This window comes from Micromys minutus, assembly GCF_963924665.1.
Source record: "Micromys minutus genome assembly, chromosome: 24".
In the NCBI taxonomy this organism is placed as follows: domain Eukaryota; kingdom Metazoa; phylum Chordata; class Mammalia; order Rodentia; family Muridae; genus Micromys; species Micromys minutus.
Window position 1 is genome coordinate 22157393 of NC_137959.1, and position 19663 is coordinate 22177055.

Sequence of the window (19663 nt, forward strand, 5' to 3'; positions counted from 1 at the left end):
TATATATATATATATAATCTGTGTGTATGTATATAATATTTGTCTGGGTAAAATAAAAAAATTGAACTCGTGTAATCATGTACCTAATAAATTTTATGCATGATAAATTAAAATAATATTTCTAATAACTATAACCTCAAAAATTCACATGGATGAAATTAAGGCAATTAATGTATTATTATTGAAAGAAAATAAAAAATTAAAAATATATACATTTATGTTGAACAAATAAGCAATCATGGAAAGATTTTAGTGTTTTCTGAGTTATTTAAATCACATTTTTTTTGTTAAGAACAACCCTTTATTCCTACCACTTAGGAGGCAGAAGCACACAGATCTCCAAATTCAAGGTCAACCTGGTCTACAATGAGAGTTCCATGGCAGCCAGGGTTGTTTAAAAAAAAAAAAACTTAAACCCTGAAAAATAAAAAGAATTAAGTACTGACAAAAATATATTCATATATTGTTATGCCAAAATGTCTTAAAAATCTGTACGTGTATCCCTCGTTTTTAAAATAAAGTTGTAAGAGAAAAAATCAGAAAATAAAGATAGTTTGATATCTTTATTTTACATATTTATTTCATTGAATTTCTTTTTTTTACTTTTTTAAACGACTTTATTTTGCAAAACAAAGATAAATGTAAAGATTTTAAACATTTTTTTGCTTAAAATTATACATTTTTGTCAGTATTGTTTTTTCAGACATTAAAATAAATTATACATAAAACCATGTGAATATGTTTTTTAGTCAGTACTTGATTTTTTTCAAGGGCTTGACGGTATGCATTGAAAACGTACTAGTTGCAATAAGCGTAAAGTACATGCAAAACAAAACTCAACATGGAAATAGTCAAAGTCTTCTTGTTTTGTGAATATATGTATATTTTTTGTTTTCTTTATTTCTTGGACTTCATACAGTCTGTGAGTTGTTTCTGGGGGAGTGCAAGCCTCTGGGGTTAGCATCCCACTATCAGTGACTGCATATTATGTCTGTTCTTTTGTGACTGGGTTATCTCACTCAGGATGATCTTCTCTAGATGCAGCCATTTTCTTAAGAATTTGGTTAAGTCATTGTTTCTGGTGGCTGAGTAGTATTCCATTGTGTATAGGTACCACAATATTGTATCCATTCGTCTTCTGAAGGACATCTGGGTTCCTTCCAGCTTCTGGCTATTATAAATAGAGCTGCTATGAACATTGTGGTGCATATATCTTTGTTGTGTATTAAAATGTCTCTGGGGTATATGCCCAGAAGTGGAATAGCTGGGTCTTCAGGTAGTACTATATCCAATTTTCTGAGGTATCGCCAGACAGATTTCCAGAGTGGTTGTATTAGCTTGCAACCCCACCAACATTGGAGAAGTGTTCCTCTTTCTCCGCAGCCTCGCCAGCATCTGCTGTCATCTGAGTTTTAGATCTTGGCCAATTTGACTGGTGTGAGGTGGAATCTTAGGGTTGTTTTCATTTGCATTTCCCTGATGGCTAAGGATGTTGAGCACTTCCTCAGATGTTTTTCGGCCATTCGGTGTTCCTCAAGTGAAAATGATTTGTTTAGCTCTGTACCCCATTTTTTAATAGGGTTATTTGATTCTCTGGTGTCTAGCTTTTTGAGTTCCTTGTACACCTTGGATATTAGGCCTCTATCTGATGTGGTGTTGGTAAAGATCTTTTCCCATTCTGTTGGTTGCTGTTTTGTTTTCTTGACGATGTCCTTAGCCTTACAGAAACTTTGCAATCTCCTTAAGTCCCATTTGTTAATCTTTGACCTTAGAGCTTAAGCCATTGGTGTTTTGTTCAGGAAATTTTCTCCTGTGCCTATGTGTTCTAAGGTTTTCCCTACTAACTCTTCTAATAGTTCCAGTGTATCTGGTTTAATGTGGAGATCTTTAATCCACTTACACTTGAGCTTTGTACAAGGAGATAAGAACAGGTCTACTTTCATTCTTTTGCATGTTGAGTGCCCGTTGAACCAGCACCATTTGTTGAATAGGCTGTCCTTTTTCCATTGAATGTTTACTGCTCCTTTGTCAAAAATCAGGTGACCATATACATGAGGGCTCATTTCTGGATCTTCTATTCTATTCCATTGATCCACTTGCCTATTTCTGTACCAGTACCATGCAGTTTTTAGCACAATTGCCTTGTAATATAGCTTGAGGTCAGGGATAGTGATTCCCGCAGATGTTTTTTTGTTGTAGAGGATAGATTTATCTATTCTAGGTCTTTTGTTATTCCATATGAAATTGCACATTGATCTTTCCAATTCCATGAAGAACTGGGTTGGAATTTTGATGGGGATTGCATTGAATCTGTAGATTGCTTTTGGTAGGATGGCCATTTTTAAGATGTTGATCTTTCCAATCCATGAGCATGGGAGATTTTTCCGTTTTCTGAGATCCTTCTCAATTTCTTTCTTTAGAGATTTGAAGTTCTTGTCATACAGGTCCTTCACTTCCTTAGTTAGAGTCACACCAAGGTATTTCATAGTTTTTGTAACTATTGTGAAGGGTACCTTTTCCCTAATTTCTTCCTCCACATGTTTGTCCTTTGAGTATAGGAAGGCTACTGATTTGTTTGAGTTAATTTTGTATCCGGCCACTTTGCTGAACTTGTTTATCAGCTGTAGGAGTTCTCTGGTAGAATTTTTGGGGTCACTCAAGTACACTATCATGTCATCGGCAAAGAGTGATGTTTTTATCTCTTCCTTTCCGATTTGTATCCCCTTGCTCTCCTTTTGCTGTCTAATTTCTCCAGCCAGGACTTCCAGTACTATGTTGAATAGGTAGGGAGAGAGTGGGCAGCCTTGTCGAGTCCCTGATTTTAGTGGGATTGCTTCAAGTTTCTCGCCATTAAGTTTGATGTTGGCTGTTGGTTTGCTGTATATTGCTTTTATTATGTTTAAATATGGGCCTTGGATTCCTGTTCTTTCCAGGACTTTTAACATGAAGGGGTGTTGGATTTTATCGAATGCTTTCTCAGCGTCTAGTGAGATGACCATGTGATTTTGGTCTTTAAGTTTGTTTATATGGTGGATTACATTGATGGATTTTCCTTATTTCCTTTCCCAGGGATGAAGCCTACTTGGTCATGATGAATGATGGTTTTGATGTGTTCTTGGATTCGGTTTGCAAGGATTTTGTTGAGTATTTTTGCATCAATGTTCATAAGTGAGATTGGTCTGAAGTTCTCTTTCCTTGTAGGGTCTTTGTGTGGCTTAGGTACGAGGGTTATTGTAACCTCAAAAAATGAGTTGGGTAATATTCCATCTGATTCTATCTTTTGGAATAGTTTGGCGAATATTGGTGTTATATCCACAATAAATGTCTGATAAAATTCTGCACTGAACCCATCTGGACCTGGGCTTTTTTTGGTTGGGAGGCTTTTGATGACTTCTTCTATTTCTTTAGGTGTTATTTAGATCGTTTACTTGGTCCTGGTTTAACTTTGGGACCTTGTATCTGTCTAGAAATTCGTCCATTTCCTCCAGATTTTCCAATTTTGTGGAGTATAAGTTTTTGTAGTAGGATCTGATGATTTCTTGAATTTCTTTAGTTTCAGTTGTTATGTCACCACTTTCCTTTCTGATTTTGTTAATTTGGATACTCTCTCTTTGCCCTTTAGTTAGTCTGGCTAGGGGTTTATCAATCTTGTTGATTTTCTCAAAGAACCAACTCTTTTTTTTGTTGATTTTTTCAATGGTTTTTTTTTGTTTCTATTTGGTCTATTTCTGCCCTAATTTTGATTATTTCTTGCCGTCTACTCTTTTTGGGTATATCTGCTTCCTTTTGTTCTAGGGCTTTTAGCTGTGCTGTCAGGTAGCTGATGTGAGCTCTCTCCAGTTTCTTCTTGAAGCACTTAGGGCAATGAGTTTTCCTCTCAATACTGCTTTCATTGCATCCCATAGGTTTGGGTATGTTGTGTTATCATTTTCGTTGAATTCTAGAAAGTCCTTAATTTCTTTCTTTATTTCTTCTTTGACCCTGCTATCATTTAACAGAGCGTTGTTTAGTTTCCATGTGTATGTGGGCATTTTGTTATTTTGTTGTCTTTGTTGTTGTTAAAGACCAGCCGTAGACCATGGTGATCTGAGAGGATGCATGCGAGTATTTCAATCTTCTTATATCGATGAAGGCTCGTTCTGTGTCCAATTATGTGGTCAATTTTCGAGAAGGTGCCATGGGGTGGTGAGAAGAAGGTGTATTCTTTTACTTTAGGATAGTATGTTCTGTATATATCTATTAATTCTAGTTGGATCAAAGTCTCTGCTAGTTTTGCAGTGTCCTTGTTCAGTTTCTGTTTCCCTGATCTGTCCATTGGTGAGAGTGGGGTGTTAAAGTCTCCCACTATTATTGTGTGGGGTGAAATGTATTTTTTGAGCTTTAGTAGAGTTTTTTTTATGAATGTGGGTGATTTTTTATTTGGAGCATATATGTTGAGGATTGAGAGTTCCTCCTGACAGATTTCCCCGGTAATGAGTAAAAAGTGTCCTTCTTTATCTTTTTTGATAACTCTTGGTTGGAAGTTTACTTTATTCGATATTAGAATAGCCACTCCAGCTTGCTTCTTGGAGCTGTTTGCTTGGAAGTTTTTTTCGCTACCCTTTTACTCTGAGATAGTGTCTGTCTCTGTCTCTGAGATGAGTTTCCTGTATGCAGCAAAAGGCTGGATTTTGTTTATGTATCCAGTCTGATAGTCTATGTCTCTTTATTGGGGAGTTGAGACCATTTATGTTAATAGATATCAAGGAATAATTGTTTCTGTTTCCTGCCATTTTTGCTTTTTTGGGTTGAGTTGTGTCTGTTTTTTTCTTCTTTTAGTTTTCTTGTTTAGGAGTTTTCTTGTTTTTACTAGGCTGTATTTTCCCTCCTTGTATTGGGTTTTCCACCTAAAATTCGTTGTAGTGCTGGGTTATTGGTCAGATATTGTGTGAATTTTGATTTGTCTTGAAATATCTTTGTCTCTCCATCGATGGTGATTGATAGTTTTGCTGGGTATAGCAGCTTGGGCTGGCACTTGTGCTCTCTTAAGGAGTGCATGATGTCTGTCCAGGCTCTTCTAGCTTTCATAGTCTCTGTTGAGAAATCGGGTGTGTGTCTGATTGGTCTGACTTTATATTTCAATAGTAATATTATTACTCTAGCTAAGACTTTAGCTTCCAGTTTGAGTAAACATGAAGATGTTAGACAGATTGTCTTGTTTCTTATTTTAATATAAATGCTTTGAGTTTCTTTCTACTGATGTTGATGTTGGTTGTGGATTTACTGAAATTTGCCTTTATTTAGGAATGTCTCATATCCCCAGACTCTTTAAGGACAATAATATGAAGTTTTGTTGGATTTTGTGAAAAGATTGTTCTACATTTAATAAAATAACGATGTGCTTTTTTGTTTTACAATTTGTTTATGATTTATATCATATGCAATAATTTATATATTTTATAACATTACTGCATCTTTTAGAGAAGGCCAACTTGATCATGGTAGATAACCTTTTTAATATGTTCTTATATTCAGTTTGCAAGTACTTTATTGAGATAATTTCACTCATGTTCATAATTTTATTTTTCTATAATTTTCTTTTTGGTGTGTTATATCTTCTGGGATCTGGTAAACTTTAGCTTTTTAATAATAATTGAAAATGTCATTGAGTTTCTATTTTGTGGAATAATTTGAGTGGTATTAGCATTAATTCTTCAAAGTTCTGGTATAATTCTCTACTGGACATTTTGTTGGTGGTGGTGGCTTTTTTAGGTTTATGTTATTATTATTATTGGGAGATTTTTAATTACTTATTGACACTTGATGAGGGCAAGGGTGCAAACATTTATGGCAATTTTGGAATCCAGTGGTTCTGCAGGAAGCTGGGAATAAATCTACTTCAAGATAGTTAAAACATTATTAGACATATACACAAAGGACCTTACATCCTACCACAGAGATCCCAAATTTATTTACTCTTGTTCTATTCATAGTATCCAGAAACTGGAAGTTATATATGTCTATTAGATGAAAAATCAACATTGAAAATATCATATATTTATACAATGAATAATTTTTGCTTTTGTAAATAATAGGTAAATGAATGTACCTAAAAAAACATATTAAATGAAGTAAACACAACCAAAAGATAAATATTGCATGTTTTCTCTTATATGTGGATATTAGCTTTTAAACTTTCATTGTGTGTGCCATATTCTGAATAAATTGAAAAGTTGTGTAACTGTTAAGAGACCGGGGATTTTGGTAAGAGGATCACAACAAGAACAGGAGATAAGATATAGTGTTATGGAGAGCTAAGAAGAAAGTGAGGATAGGAGGAATACACAGGGAAGGTATAAACAGAAAAGTACAGGGGGGGGATAAGTGGGAGATCATTCCAAACCATACTAGAACATTCTATCATGGAAGTTTCTTGAAATACACACATGCTGCAACTAGACAGTAAATGCCATTAAGTAAAACTTCCTGGCTAAAAATAGTCTACATTTTGTTGAATTTTTTTCCAAAGAACATGAACCAGTCAAGTCAGTGCCTAAGTAGAAATCTCACCCTACTGTCTAGCATTCATGGCGCTATAAGGTGCATAATATTAGAAGAGAGAGGAAATGATAAAATCATCCAGTTGTAAACTCTGGGACCTAAAATAGTTACTTATCTGAAAGTTGTTATTAGCAATAATGGCACAAATATAATGGGGAAAACCAACCAATTTAAAAAAAAAAACTGGATTTAAGGCCTATGCTATAAGATACCTAAGTGCTGAAGTGTTCAAAAACCTGTGAGTATATATATATATATGTCATGAGCTAGGTACAAAACCTGGCTTTATTATTATGGTAAAATATAATAGTGAGACCCTAACTGTTCTACTCATTGATCATAAACTGTCATCTACAGTTCATATCAGTCAAGATTCTTGTTGGAGTAGGCCAGAATTAATATATAAAGGCACAGTTTCTTATATTACTGTCACACACAAGAAAAAATAGAAAAACAAGATAATTTATTGTTAGTCTTTAAGATAGAAACCTTCAAGAGAAAACTGGTTTCAAATGTAATGTATCAACCGAGTGATTCCCTATGATGTGTAAATATGAAGATTTGAACTCTAGTGTTGGCCCAAGGAAGAAAATTTTGACTTAAGCATAATATATAGCTAGTAGGACATACAGCTGGAAATTGTTCATTTGTAGTACGAATTGTCGGCTGTAATTGATTTTCTCATTTATGCACAATCTTTTCTGGTTTCAACAGCTGTAACTAACATTAGAACCCAAGCATTCAATGGAGTGACTACAGAAACATCATTCTCCTTGCCTTACAAAAATCTGAATTATGTAATTTTATTTATAAAGTCAATGCAGGCATATTTGTGGCTCAGTGTAATCATTTCAGATGTGTAAATATTTATGTCTTTTGTATTATTCCATATCAAGCTCTTTATTAGAAAGAAGCCAAATAATAGTATAATGGTATTGATAAACCCCTTGTCATTTGATGCATATATTTAATTTTTTACCAAAACAAATCATACTGAACCATAATGTGTTCTTAATATGTCAGAGTTCTAAGGCATTATTTTTTGCATATGTAAAAGACATACCTGTGACTAAAATAAACAAAATATTTCCTAGATTTTGAATAAGATTATGCAGTTCTGTAATGTGAAAACAGAAAAATGTGTACCATTTCCTTTTTAATGGGCATAAGAAGGATCTCATCCTTAGATATTATGATAAAGTTGTACATGGGTAGAACCTTTTTACTGTCTTCCAGAACAATATCAAATATCTGAAATCTTGTCCATCTCTCAATAAAGTAGCGGTTCAAATTTATACATACACATTAGGCAAAAAGACTTATAGAAAATAGAAGTATGTTTGAGAGACAGTGAGACAGAAGGAAGAGACAAACACACATATACACATGGACACACAGACAGAAAGATAGAGAAAACTACAGAAATGTCAAGTCTCTTCTATTGGAACATGGTTTCTCATAGGCTGAAAGTGATACGAGTGTTGTAGGAGCCTCACAAGAGCTTTGAGCTATAAGGTTAGCAATGGAAGAACAGGCATATTTACTATGCTGTCTTCTTTCCTTAAACCTCCACAAACACTGTACTTAACCCTCTCTTACCATCATAAAATGCAACACATGACACCCACGAATCATTTAAAGTACTATAACTCAAAAATAGTTAAAAATAAGACTTTGTTCTAGGTGAGCATTAAGTCAAATATTCTAACTCAGATCTTTTTGATTGCCCTTCCTTTATGAGATGTTGGTACTCTAGCTGCAATAGACACCCCAATACTGGCAGTCTTTGCCTCTTAAGTATACATGTAAAAAGGCATATCAATGACTTTTTAAAATCCATCTCCACAATACAGCTTTTTTAGACAATAACATTTCTGATGGCAAGAGGGTGCCTTTCATCTTCAAGAATTCTCAAGTGGAATAAGAATACTGTCATTCATTAGAAACATTTCATACAATTCAAATTATTTTTAAAATTTCTGTACTCTCAAAAGTATTTATGCCAACTTTCAAAAGGAAAAAGATGAAAGTATGATATAAGCTTTGAAATAATTGAAAATAATTTTCAAACACATTAAAAATTAAAATTATATATTTGTTATATAAAATAATTGCAAAATGTCTGATAGCAGTTTTACTTTTAAAATCACAATATATTAATCATTATTACTTTTTCACAAACAAAGGTTAGTAGGATAACTGAGAGGGTAAAGACACAGGCTACCACATCGAAAGTGACCTTGACCCCCAGGTCCCACATGGCTAAAGTTAGAGGACTAATTTCTGCAAGCTGTCCTCTAACCTATACATACATGTAGAAAGCAAATAAATGTAATTTTAAAATAAAATCAAAATAAATAATAAGATGTTTTATAAAATTTAAGCAATGTACTTAGTATTCCATAAAATAATGTATTTATGTAAATGAAGTTATTTAAAAATATCCAGGTGGAATCAACAGTATCAGTAATGAAATAAAATACATAAAAGACATAACATTTTTTATACACTCTTTACCTATATCACACTAAGTTGTTTGTAAGGTCGTAATGACTGTATATCACTTTATTTTATTAAGGTTAGATGTTTACAATTATGGTTTAAAGTTAATAATTCTAAGCTAGTAATATATTTATTACTATATAATTAATAGCTACATGCTCAAATGTACCTTGACATACCTGTCATGTTATTTACTTAGACATGTGAGGTGGAAAATTCTGCTTGTGTCATGTGATGCAGACTCATGTGAAGTTATGCTGAAGCAGACTTATGTGATGTTTCACTGAGACAAGCTCTGTGAGGGTACACAGTAGGTCTTTGAAAGTATAAGAAAGACACAAATGACTGGGACTGGGTTTTTAAATATCTATCTGTGCAATGCATCGATGATCTCATGTCTTCACTGATCTTCACTTCTTTGAGGAATGCATTACAGAGAACTCCTGGCATTCAGGCTTGGCCTGGTTGCTTCTGGTCCATGATTGGTGACATATTTGAATTAAAGGTTGCTCTCCTGCTCTCAATGCTCAACTGCATTGCTGTGATTCTTACAATGAAGATTAAAATCACTGCTGAAGAACTACTTCTAAACAGGTTGACATTCCCTTGTTGTATTTACCATCTTTTCTCCACTATCTTTGGAAGGTGAGCTAGAAATGGGGTCAAAGCATTTGAGAACCCTTATTAAAATAGGTTTAAAAAATCGAATACTAAAGGCATGGTCTGTAATTCTTATCATTATGTATGTAAAATCTTGTTAGATCTACTATAAATAAGTATCTTTCTGTGACCATGTAATAGATATAATGTCAATTAAATACCTTAGAGCTGTAAAATGTAATGAACAAGCTTTTCAATACTTTCACTGGTCACTTACAATATATTATTGGAAGGCATATATATATATATATATATATATATATATATATATATATATATATATGTATATGTATATCAGTTAATCATTCAGTAACTGTAACATAAAACATTTTCCTACTTTGCCTCTTAGAACAAGAAATTTGATAACAATTTTTTCTTGCTATATTTTTTTAACATTTCTGAAATAAATTTAAGTTATTTCAAAGGACAGTAACAGACACATGTATCTGTCACTAATGTTTACTAATTAGATTTAAATAGTTGACTCATTTTTATTCTTATAATTCTCAATTTCTATTTATCATCAGCTATTTAGAATTTAGAAAGGTAAAATTATTCATTATGTCTGTTTAATTTGTTGCATAAGGTAGAAATTGTAAATGTATTTATTAGAAGAATCCAAGAGAGAACTTAAAGTTGAGACATGTGGACAAAGAAAGAGGTGACATCAACATTTCATGTAGACTTTCAACAAAGTTGGGTAGAGTTATTATTGTCAATCTCAGACTTCAAGTCACTTTTCCAACATTATCTTCATTGTTATTCACTTCTGAGACAAACTCTGGGAGCAGTGAACCCATCAGTAGGTTATTAGGGCTCATGGGAAGCATCATTACTGCTGTAATTTTCTTCCCAGATACAAGTGTCAAGAATGACGAAGAAAGAAAGCTTCTTAGCAACAAAATGAGTGATCTTGGTGAGTTTATAATACCTTGTTAAGACTCATGTTATATGGGCTTAGTTATTACCTGAAGTGCTTTAGAGAAATGATTGGACATTCACACATTCAACTAATTTGTACAATGATTAGTTTTCAACATCACAATTAAGAGTACCATTGAGAATAGGGGCCTAAGTGTAAATGAAGAAATATGTTGTTGAGCTACAGTGTTTGTTAGGTTGTTTTTCCCCTATGCTGCTGGCTTCCATGAGTGAACGGATTTCCTTGCATAATTCCATCATTATGATAATCTCTCTTCCTCTTCTAAGGTCCAGTAATGGTACCTGTTTGACCTGCAAATGAAATGAATAAACCCATCAGCAGAAATAAATCCTCCTTTCATTTATTTTTTTCAAATGTTTGACAAAGCAATACGAATTCTGTCTAATACTGGAAATACCCTGATGGACACTCTCTGAACCAGTTAGTCTAAGATGTTTCATACTATGGAACACCAACACTGTAAATTAAGTAGAGGTGCTGCAGTTTGGTTTGTTCCATCCTGAATCAGTAAGAATGAACACTGTTTCTAATATGCATCAAACAGGCTGATGGATTCTGCTTATAACCGAACTTATAACAGAGAGGAAATTAATTTAACTAGCTGGATGACTGACTAATAATCTGACTGGAAATGAGCAGTTTTGGGGAGAAGGAAGAAACAAAAGACTGCAGCAAGTGAGGCATATGTTGAAAATTCGGATATTTATGCCAATAAAATTATAAAAATTCCCATATACCTTATGTATAAAAGGGGGATTATTATACATGCATTTTAAAATCTCATTATAATCTAACAGAGTAGTCATGGATATGCCATAGGGTCTAGAAGATAAGAAGGATTTGGAAAACTGAGTAGTCACATTGACATTCCTTGATGACTGAGAGGATGTACCTAATACAGTGTTCTCACCTGATGATCTGATACCCACTCTTTCCACTTCTCCACCTCGGCTTTTCCATGTGAGGCTTATCTAAATAGATCATACCAATGGCTTCCTTTTCTTTGACTTTTGGTTAAATGCAACCAATGCTCTCTAAAGGGACAGTACCATCTATTTAATATTCTGACTACCTATGTGCCGGAGCACTTAAAAATTATCAATACCCAATCAAAAGTACTCTTTTCTTTTTTTGCAGAACTTTATTGGATCCATTTTCTTTTTTTTATAAAAGAATTTTATAAAGTCATTGTTTCTGATACTTGAGTAGTACTCCATTGTGTAAATATAGCAAAATTTTGTATCCATTCATCTACTGAAGGACATATGGTTTTTTCCAGCTTCTGGCTATTATTTAAAAAAGGACTGTTATGAACATTGTGGTGCATTTGTCTTTGTTGTATGTTGGAGCTTCTCTGGAGTACATTCCCAGAAGTGGAATAACTGGGTCTTTATATAGTGCTATGTACAATTTTCTGAGGAACCACTAGACTGATTTGCAGAGTGGTTGTACCAGTTTACAACACCACCAACAGTGGAGAAGTGTTCATCCTTGGTGAGATAACCCAGTCACAAAGAACAGACATAATATGCAGTTACTGATAATTGGATACTAACCCGAGAAAGCTATGAATACCCCAGAAACAACTCACAGACTATGTGAAGTTCAAGAGAAAAAAGAAGAGAAAATGAAAAACCATTATGCTGAATCTTTTACACCAAGAAAACTTTGATTAATTCCATGTTACATCTTGTTTTACAAGTACTTTATGCCCATTGTAACTAGTAAGATCTTAATGTTCACTATTAAAACTTAAAAAAACCAAGTACTAAGAAAACTGTATTCTTTTTTTAAAAACTTTATTTTACAAAACAAAGATAAATGTACAGATTTTAAGCATTTTTGCATAAAATTATACATTTTTGTCCGTACTTTTTATTCAGATTTTAAAATAATTTTTACATAAAACTATATGAATATATTTTTTTAGTCAGTACTTGATTTTTTTAAAGGTTTTATAGTATGCATTGAAAACTTAATAGTTACACTGAGCATAAAGTACATGTAAAACAAAATGTAACATGGAAATAGTCAAAGTTTTTTGTGTAAAGATTTTTTGTTTTGTTTTGTTTTGTTTTCTTTATTTCTTGGACTTCATACAGTCTGTGAGTTGTTTCTGGGGCAGTGCGAGCCTCTGGGGTTAGCATCCCACTATCAGTGACTGCATATTACGTCTGTTCTTTTGTGACTGGGTTTTCTCACTCAGAATGATATTCTCTAGATGCAGCCATTTCTTAAGAATTTGGACAAGTCATTGTTTCTGGTGGCTGAGTAGTATTCCATTGTGTAAATGTACCACACTTTTTGTATCCATTCATCTTCTGAAGAACATCTGGTTTTTTCCAGCTTCTGGCTATTATTAAAAAAGGGACTGTTATGAACATTGTGGTGCATATATCTTTGTTGTGTACTAAGGTGTATCTGGGGTATATGCCCAGAAGTGGAATAGCTGGGTCATCAGGTAGTATTATGTCCAATTTTCTGAGGTATCGCCAGACTGATATCCAGAGTGGTTGTATTAGTTTGCAACCCCACCAACAGTGGAGAAGGGTTCCTCTTTCTCCACAACCTCGCCAGCAACTGTTGTCATCTGAGTTTTGGATCTTGGCCAATCTGTCTGGTGTGAGATGGAATCTCAGGGTTGTTTTGATTTACTTTTCCCTGATGGCTAAAGGTGTTGAGCACTTCCTCAGATATTTATCAGCCACTCGATATTCCTCAAATGAGAATGTTTTGTTTAGCTCTGTACCCCATTTTTCAATAGGGTTATAAGATTCTCTGATGTCTAGCTTTTTGAGTTCTTTGTATACCTTGGATATTAGGCCTCTATCTGATGTGGAATTGGTAAAAAATCTTTTTTCCATTCTGTTGGCTGCCGTTTTGTTTTCTTGACAATGTCCTTAGCATTACAGAAACTTTGCAATCTCATTAAGTCCCATTTGTTAATCTTTGACCTTAGAGCTTGTGCCATTGGTGTTTTGTTAAGAAAATTTTCTTCTGTGCATATATGTTCTAAAGTTTTCCCTATTTTCTCATCTAATAGTTTCAGTGTATCTGGTTTAATGTGGAGATCTTTGATCCACTTACACTTGAGCTTTGTATAAGGAGATAAGAAAGGGTCTATTTTCATTCTTTTGCATGCTGAGTGCCAGCTGGACCAGCACCATTTGTTGAATAGGCTGTCCTTTTTCCATAGAATGTTTACTGCTCCTTTGTCAAAAATCAGGTGACCATATACATGAGGGCTCATTACTGGATCTTCTATTCCATTCCATTGATCCACATGCCTCTTTCTTTACCAGTACCAAGCAGTTTTCAGCACAATTGCCTTGTAATATAGCTTGAGTTCAGGGATAGTGATTCCCGCAGATGTTTTCTTGTTGTTGAGGATAGATTTCACTATTCTCGGTCTTTTGTTTTTCCATATGAAATTGCACATTGATCTTTCCAATTCCATGAAGAACTGTGTTGGAATTTTAATGGGGATTGCATTGAATCTGTAGATTGCTTTTGGTAGGATGGACATTTTTAAAATGTTGATCTTTCCAATCCATGAGCATGGGAGATCTTTCCATTTTCTGAGATCCTCCTCATTTTCTTTCTTAGAGGTTTGGATTTCTTGTTATACATGTCCTTCACTTCCTTAGTTAGAGTCAAACCAAGGTATTACATAGTTTTTGTGACAATTGTGAAGGGTACCTTTCCCCTAATTTCTATCTCCACATGTTTGTTCTTTGAGTATAGGAAGGCTACTGTTTTGTTTTAGTTGATTTTGTATCCAGCCACTTTGATGAACTTTTTTTATCAGCTGTAGGAGTTCCCTGGTGGAGTTTTTGGGGTCACTTAAGTACACTATCATGTCATTGGCAAATAGTGATGTTTTTATCTCTTCCTTTTCGATTTGTATCCCCTTGATCTCCTTTTGCTGTCTAATTGCTCCAGCTAGGATTTCCAGTACAATGTTGCATAGGTAGAGGGAGAGTGGGCAGCATTTGTCCAGCCTCGGATTTTAGTGAGATTGCTTCAAGTTTCCCACCATTAAATTTGATTTTGGCTGTTGGTTTGCTGTATATTTCTTTTATTATGTTTAAGTATGGGCCTTGGATTCCTGTTTTTTCCAGGACTTTTAATATGAAGTGGTGTTGAATTTTGTCAATTGCTTTCTCAGCATCTGGTGAGATGACCATGTGATTTTGTTCTTTGAGTTTGTTTATATGGTGGATTACATTGATGGATTTCCTTATATTAAACCATCCCTGCATCCCAGGGATGAAGCCTATGTGGTCATGATGAATGATTGTTTTGATGTGTTCTTGGATTCAGTTTGCAAGTATTTTGTTGAGTATTTTTGCATCAATGTTCATAAGTGAGATTGGTTTGAAGATTTATTTCCTTGTATGGTCTTTGTGTAGTTTACATACGAGGGTTATTGTAGCCTTGAAAAATGATTTGGGTAGCATTCCATCTGATGCTATCTTTCAGAGTAGTTTGGAGAGTATTGGTGTTATATCCGCAATAAATGTCTGATAAAATTCTTCAATGAACCTGTCTGGACCTGGGCTTTTTTTGGTTGGGAGGCTTTTGATGACTTCTTCTATTTCTTTAGGTGTTATAGGGTTATTTAGATTGTTTATTTGGTCCTGGTTTAACATTAGGATCTTGTATCTGTCTAGGAATTTGTCCATTTCCTACAGATTTTCCAATTTTGTGGAGTATAAGTTTTTGTAGTAGGATCTAATGATTTCTTGAATTTCCTCAGTTTCATTTGTTATGTCTCCACTTTCTTTTCTGATTTTGTTAATTTGTATACTCTCTCTTTGCCCGCTAGTTAGTCTGGCTAGGGTTTTATCAATCTTTTTGATTTTCTCAAAGAACCAACTCTTGGTTTTGTTGATTTTTTCAATGGTTTTTTTGTTTCTATTTGGTCTATTTCTGCCCTAATTTTGATTATTTCTTGCTGTGTACTCTTCTTGGGTATATCTGCTTCCTTTTGTTCTAGGGCTTTTAGCTGTGCTGTCAGGTTGCTGATGTAAGCTCTCTCCAGTTTCTTTTTGGAAGCACTTAGGGCTATGAGTTTTCCTCTCAGTTCTGCTTTCATTGAATCCCATAGGTTTGGGTATGTTGTGTTTTCATTTTTGTTGAATTCTAGAAAGTCCTTAATTTCTTTCTTTATTTCTTCTTTGACCCTGCTATCGTTTAACAGAGCGTTGTTTAGTTTCCATGTGTACGTAAGTTTTTTGTTGTCTTTGTTGTTGTTAAAGACCAGCCTTAGACCATGGTGATCTGAGAGGATGCATGGGAGTATTTCAATCTTTTTATATCAATTGAGGCTTGTTCTGTGTCCAATTATGTGGTCAAATTTCGAGAACGTGCCATGGGGTGTTGAGAAGAATGTGTATTCTTTTACTTTAGGATGATATGTTCTATATATATCTATTAATTCTAGTTGGTTCAAGGTCTCTGCTAGTTTTGCAGTGTCCTTGTTCAGTTTCTGTTTCCATGATATGTCCATTGGTGAGAGTGGGGTATTAAAGTCTCCCACTATTATTGTGTGGGGTGAAATGTATTTTTTCAGCTTTAGAAGGGTTTCTTTTATGAACGTGGGTGCTTTTTTATTTGGAGCATATATGTTAAGAATTGAGAGTTCCTCCTGACAGATTTCCCCTGTAATGAGTAGAAAGTGTTATTCCTTATTTTTTTTTATAACTTTTGGTTGAATGTTTACTTTATTCGATATTAGAATAGCCACTCCAGCTTGCTTCTTGGGGCTGTTTGCTTGGAAGTTTTTTTTTCCCACCCTTTTACTCTGAGATAGTGTCTGTCTTTGTCTCTGAGATAAGTTTCCTGTATGTAGCAAAAGGCTGGATTTTGTTTATGTATCCAGTCTGATAGCCTATGTCTCTTTATTGGGAAGTTGAGTCCATTTATGTTAATAGATATCAAGGAATAGTTGTTTCTGTTTCCTGCCATTTTTGCTTTTGTGGGTTGAGTTGTGTCTGTGTCTTTTTCTTTTTTTTAGTTTTCTTTTAGAGTATTATTCTTGTTTTTACGAGGCTGTATTTTCCCTCATTGTATTGGGTTTTCCCAATGAAATGAAAATGAAAAACCATTATGCTGAATCTTTTAGACCAAGAAAACTTTGACTAATTCAATGTTACATCTTGTTTTACATGTACGTTATGCTCATTGTAACTACTAAGATCTTAATGTACACTATTAAAACTTAAAAAAATCAAGTACTGACAAAAATGTATTCTTATACTTTAATGAAAAAATGCTTAAAATATGTATATTTATTTTTTTTTAAATGAAGTTGTTCAATTAAAAAAAAAAAAGAACTCTATTAGAGCTTAATTTTTATGTGTGTGGTAGTATATACCCTAAGATATTACACTGTTTCTTGTGGTATCTCTACAACTTGTATATGGTACACACATGCATACACATACAGAAACACACACACAAGCACACACACACACAGACACACACACACACACTGAGAGAGAGAGAGAGAAAGAGAGAAAGAGAGAGAGAGAGAGATCTCATTATTCATACATTATTGAATTATTGAAATGCCTATCCTCTATTTCCTTGTCATACCTTGACTGGTTGAGTGGGTAGACAAGGGAGATTAATTATGAAGATTGACTCTGTCTATCTAGGTAGAAGAATAATATTGTAATTTAGTAAAATTAAAAATATAAGAATAGGACTAATGTTGGAAGGAAAACTATGACAAGTAATAAAATTTAAAGTTGTCATTGTAGCTGTACCTTACACACCCATGTTAACAGGCTGCATAGACAGTTAAGACCACTGCTAGGTAAGAACTTTTAATTCCTTTACCTACTTCATGTTCCCCGTGAGAAACAAAATATTCCTGTTTGATTTCATACTTGATCTTGTAACACTAAGCATTTTCCCCCATTCATGTTGCTTATGTTGCCTAAGCCATTTCCCAGTACCATGTCTAACTTAAAGTAGTTGCTATGTAAGTGCCATCTGAGTAAATGAATTTCATATTATATGTGGATTTTAATTACCCACAATGCAAGTGAGCACAGAAACCGCATAGAAAGCATTCCAAATAACACCCAGCAGGATTGAAAACAACTTTAAATGTGTCTTTAGTGTCCTGCTGGAGAACATTACCTCGCATTTCTGCCTACACTGCCATTCTAGTCAGAACAAGCTCATAAAACCAGAGAGACCTGGTCCAAGTTTCCAGTGCATAGCTAAAAGCTGAGAGTCTTTACAATTTATTTTATTTTATTCCACATAAACAGTAGATTGTTGAAGTTGCCCATTCACAGGAATTAAATATTATGCCAGAATAGCAAACAGTAAGGATGATAAAATCTGTAAATTCAATGTATGTAGTTTTGGTTTTTTAATCTTTTAAATTTCCTGTTTTTGAGATATAGCATTAAAATTTCTGTGTGTTTATTTTAGGAAAAATAATATATTGGACATAAGGATGAGAGAAAGCATAGTAGTTTAAAGATGGATGAATAGATAGAAAGATAGATGGATGGATGGATGGATGGATGGATGGAAGGGTGGATGGGTGGATAGGTGGGGTGGGTGGGTGAGTGGGTAAAAGGATGGATAGATGGATGGTTGGATAGGCAGGTAGATAGATAGATAGATAGATAAATAGATAGATAGATAGATAGATAGATAGATAGATAGATAGATAGATAGATAGATAGATAGATGATAGAATGAGTTAAAACAGCCTTGCAATCTAGCAGATGGTAGGAGGAAAACATGTCCTGTGTAAAGATGTTCATACCCTAATCTTTCAGTCTCTTATTGGAGTAAATAAAAAAATCAACCCTATAAATGTATCTGGGTGAAACATTTCATATAGCAGGACTTTCTTCCAGTATCAGAATGATCTCAGTATAACAATGAAGTCATTTAATGAAGAAGATTGAAAGGTAGAAGGCAGAATGACACTGAGTTGGAGATTGGATGCTATTAGCTTTAAACACTACCTGCATTTTTTTCATGGTCGTGACATTTTCCACCTGGGACCAGAGAGCGATACTTCTCTTCATACTTCAAAAGGAACCATTCTCTGACACCTTGAATAAGGCCCCCATAAATCCCATTCCAGATTTTTAGACTGAAAGATTAGAAAGATTATGTAAGTATTTGCCGCTAAATATGTGGTTTTAATTTTTCCAAAATTACTTTATGATGTGGGTTCTTAAAGAAACTTTCCTGGCTGCAGAGTCCAAAATGCAAAAAAGGAACAGCCACAACATGAAACCTTGATTTATAAATCTTTACTTTTTAAAGTGCAAAACTATATTTTGTTACATAAATTAATACTTTATAAGTAGGCATCATATGTCTATAATTTGTCTGGTTACAATATTCTTAATCTTTAATTTCAGTGTAATTAAGTTATATTTCTTTTTTATGAAGTTCATTGTTTACTGAAATGCATGATGTAGAATAAATTATTGATTAACCACAAAAGTTATGATTAGACTAGGCATCAGGTAAATATTTGCTTAGTATGAAAAAATTTTGTTTAGTTTCTTGTTTCTCACTTAAAATATTTAGACTATATGAAATATATTGCAATATATAACAATAAGCAAAAATCATATTTAACTAAAATAATTCTAATTGATTTAAAATCCATTATTTTACACTGGTTCATAGTTATTTTGAAGTATATTAAAGATATATATTTGGGCATTTTAAAAATCAAATTATTATCTCTTAATTTTAATAAATTCTGCTTTTTTACATCTGTATTTATTTTCAACACATACTTTGAGATTTGAAAAAAGAAAGCTCAATAATGACATTTCATGATTATTTTACTCAGGTTTTTACCATTCCCACAATGTTATAAAAGTTAATGCACAGAAATACACTAAAGAACAGGAATTACAATACCAGTTCATTTTTTTAGGGATAAATTTTTTAACTTATAAAATTATAACTATATGATATTTATCTATTTATGACCTAAAAATAATTTTCCATTTACTTGTC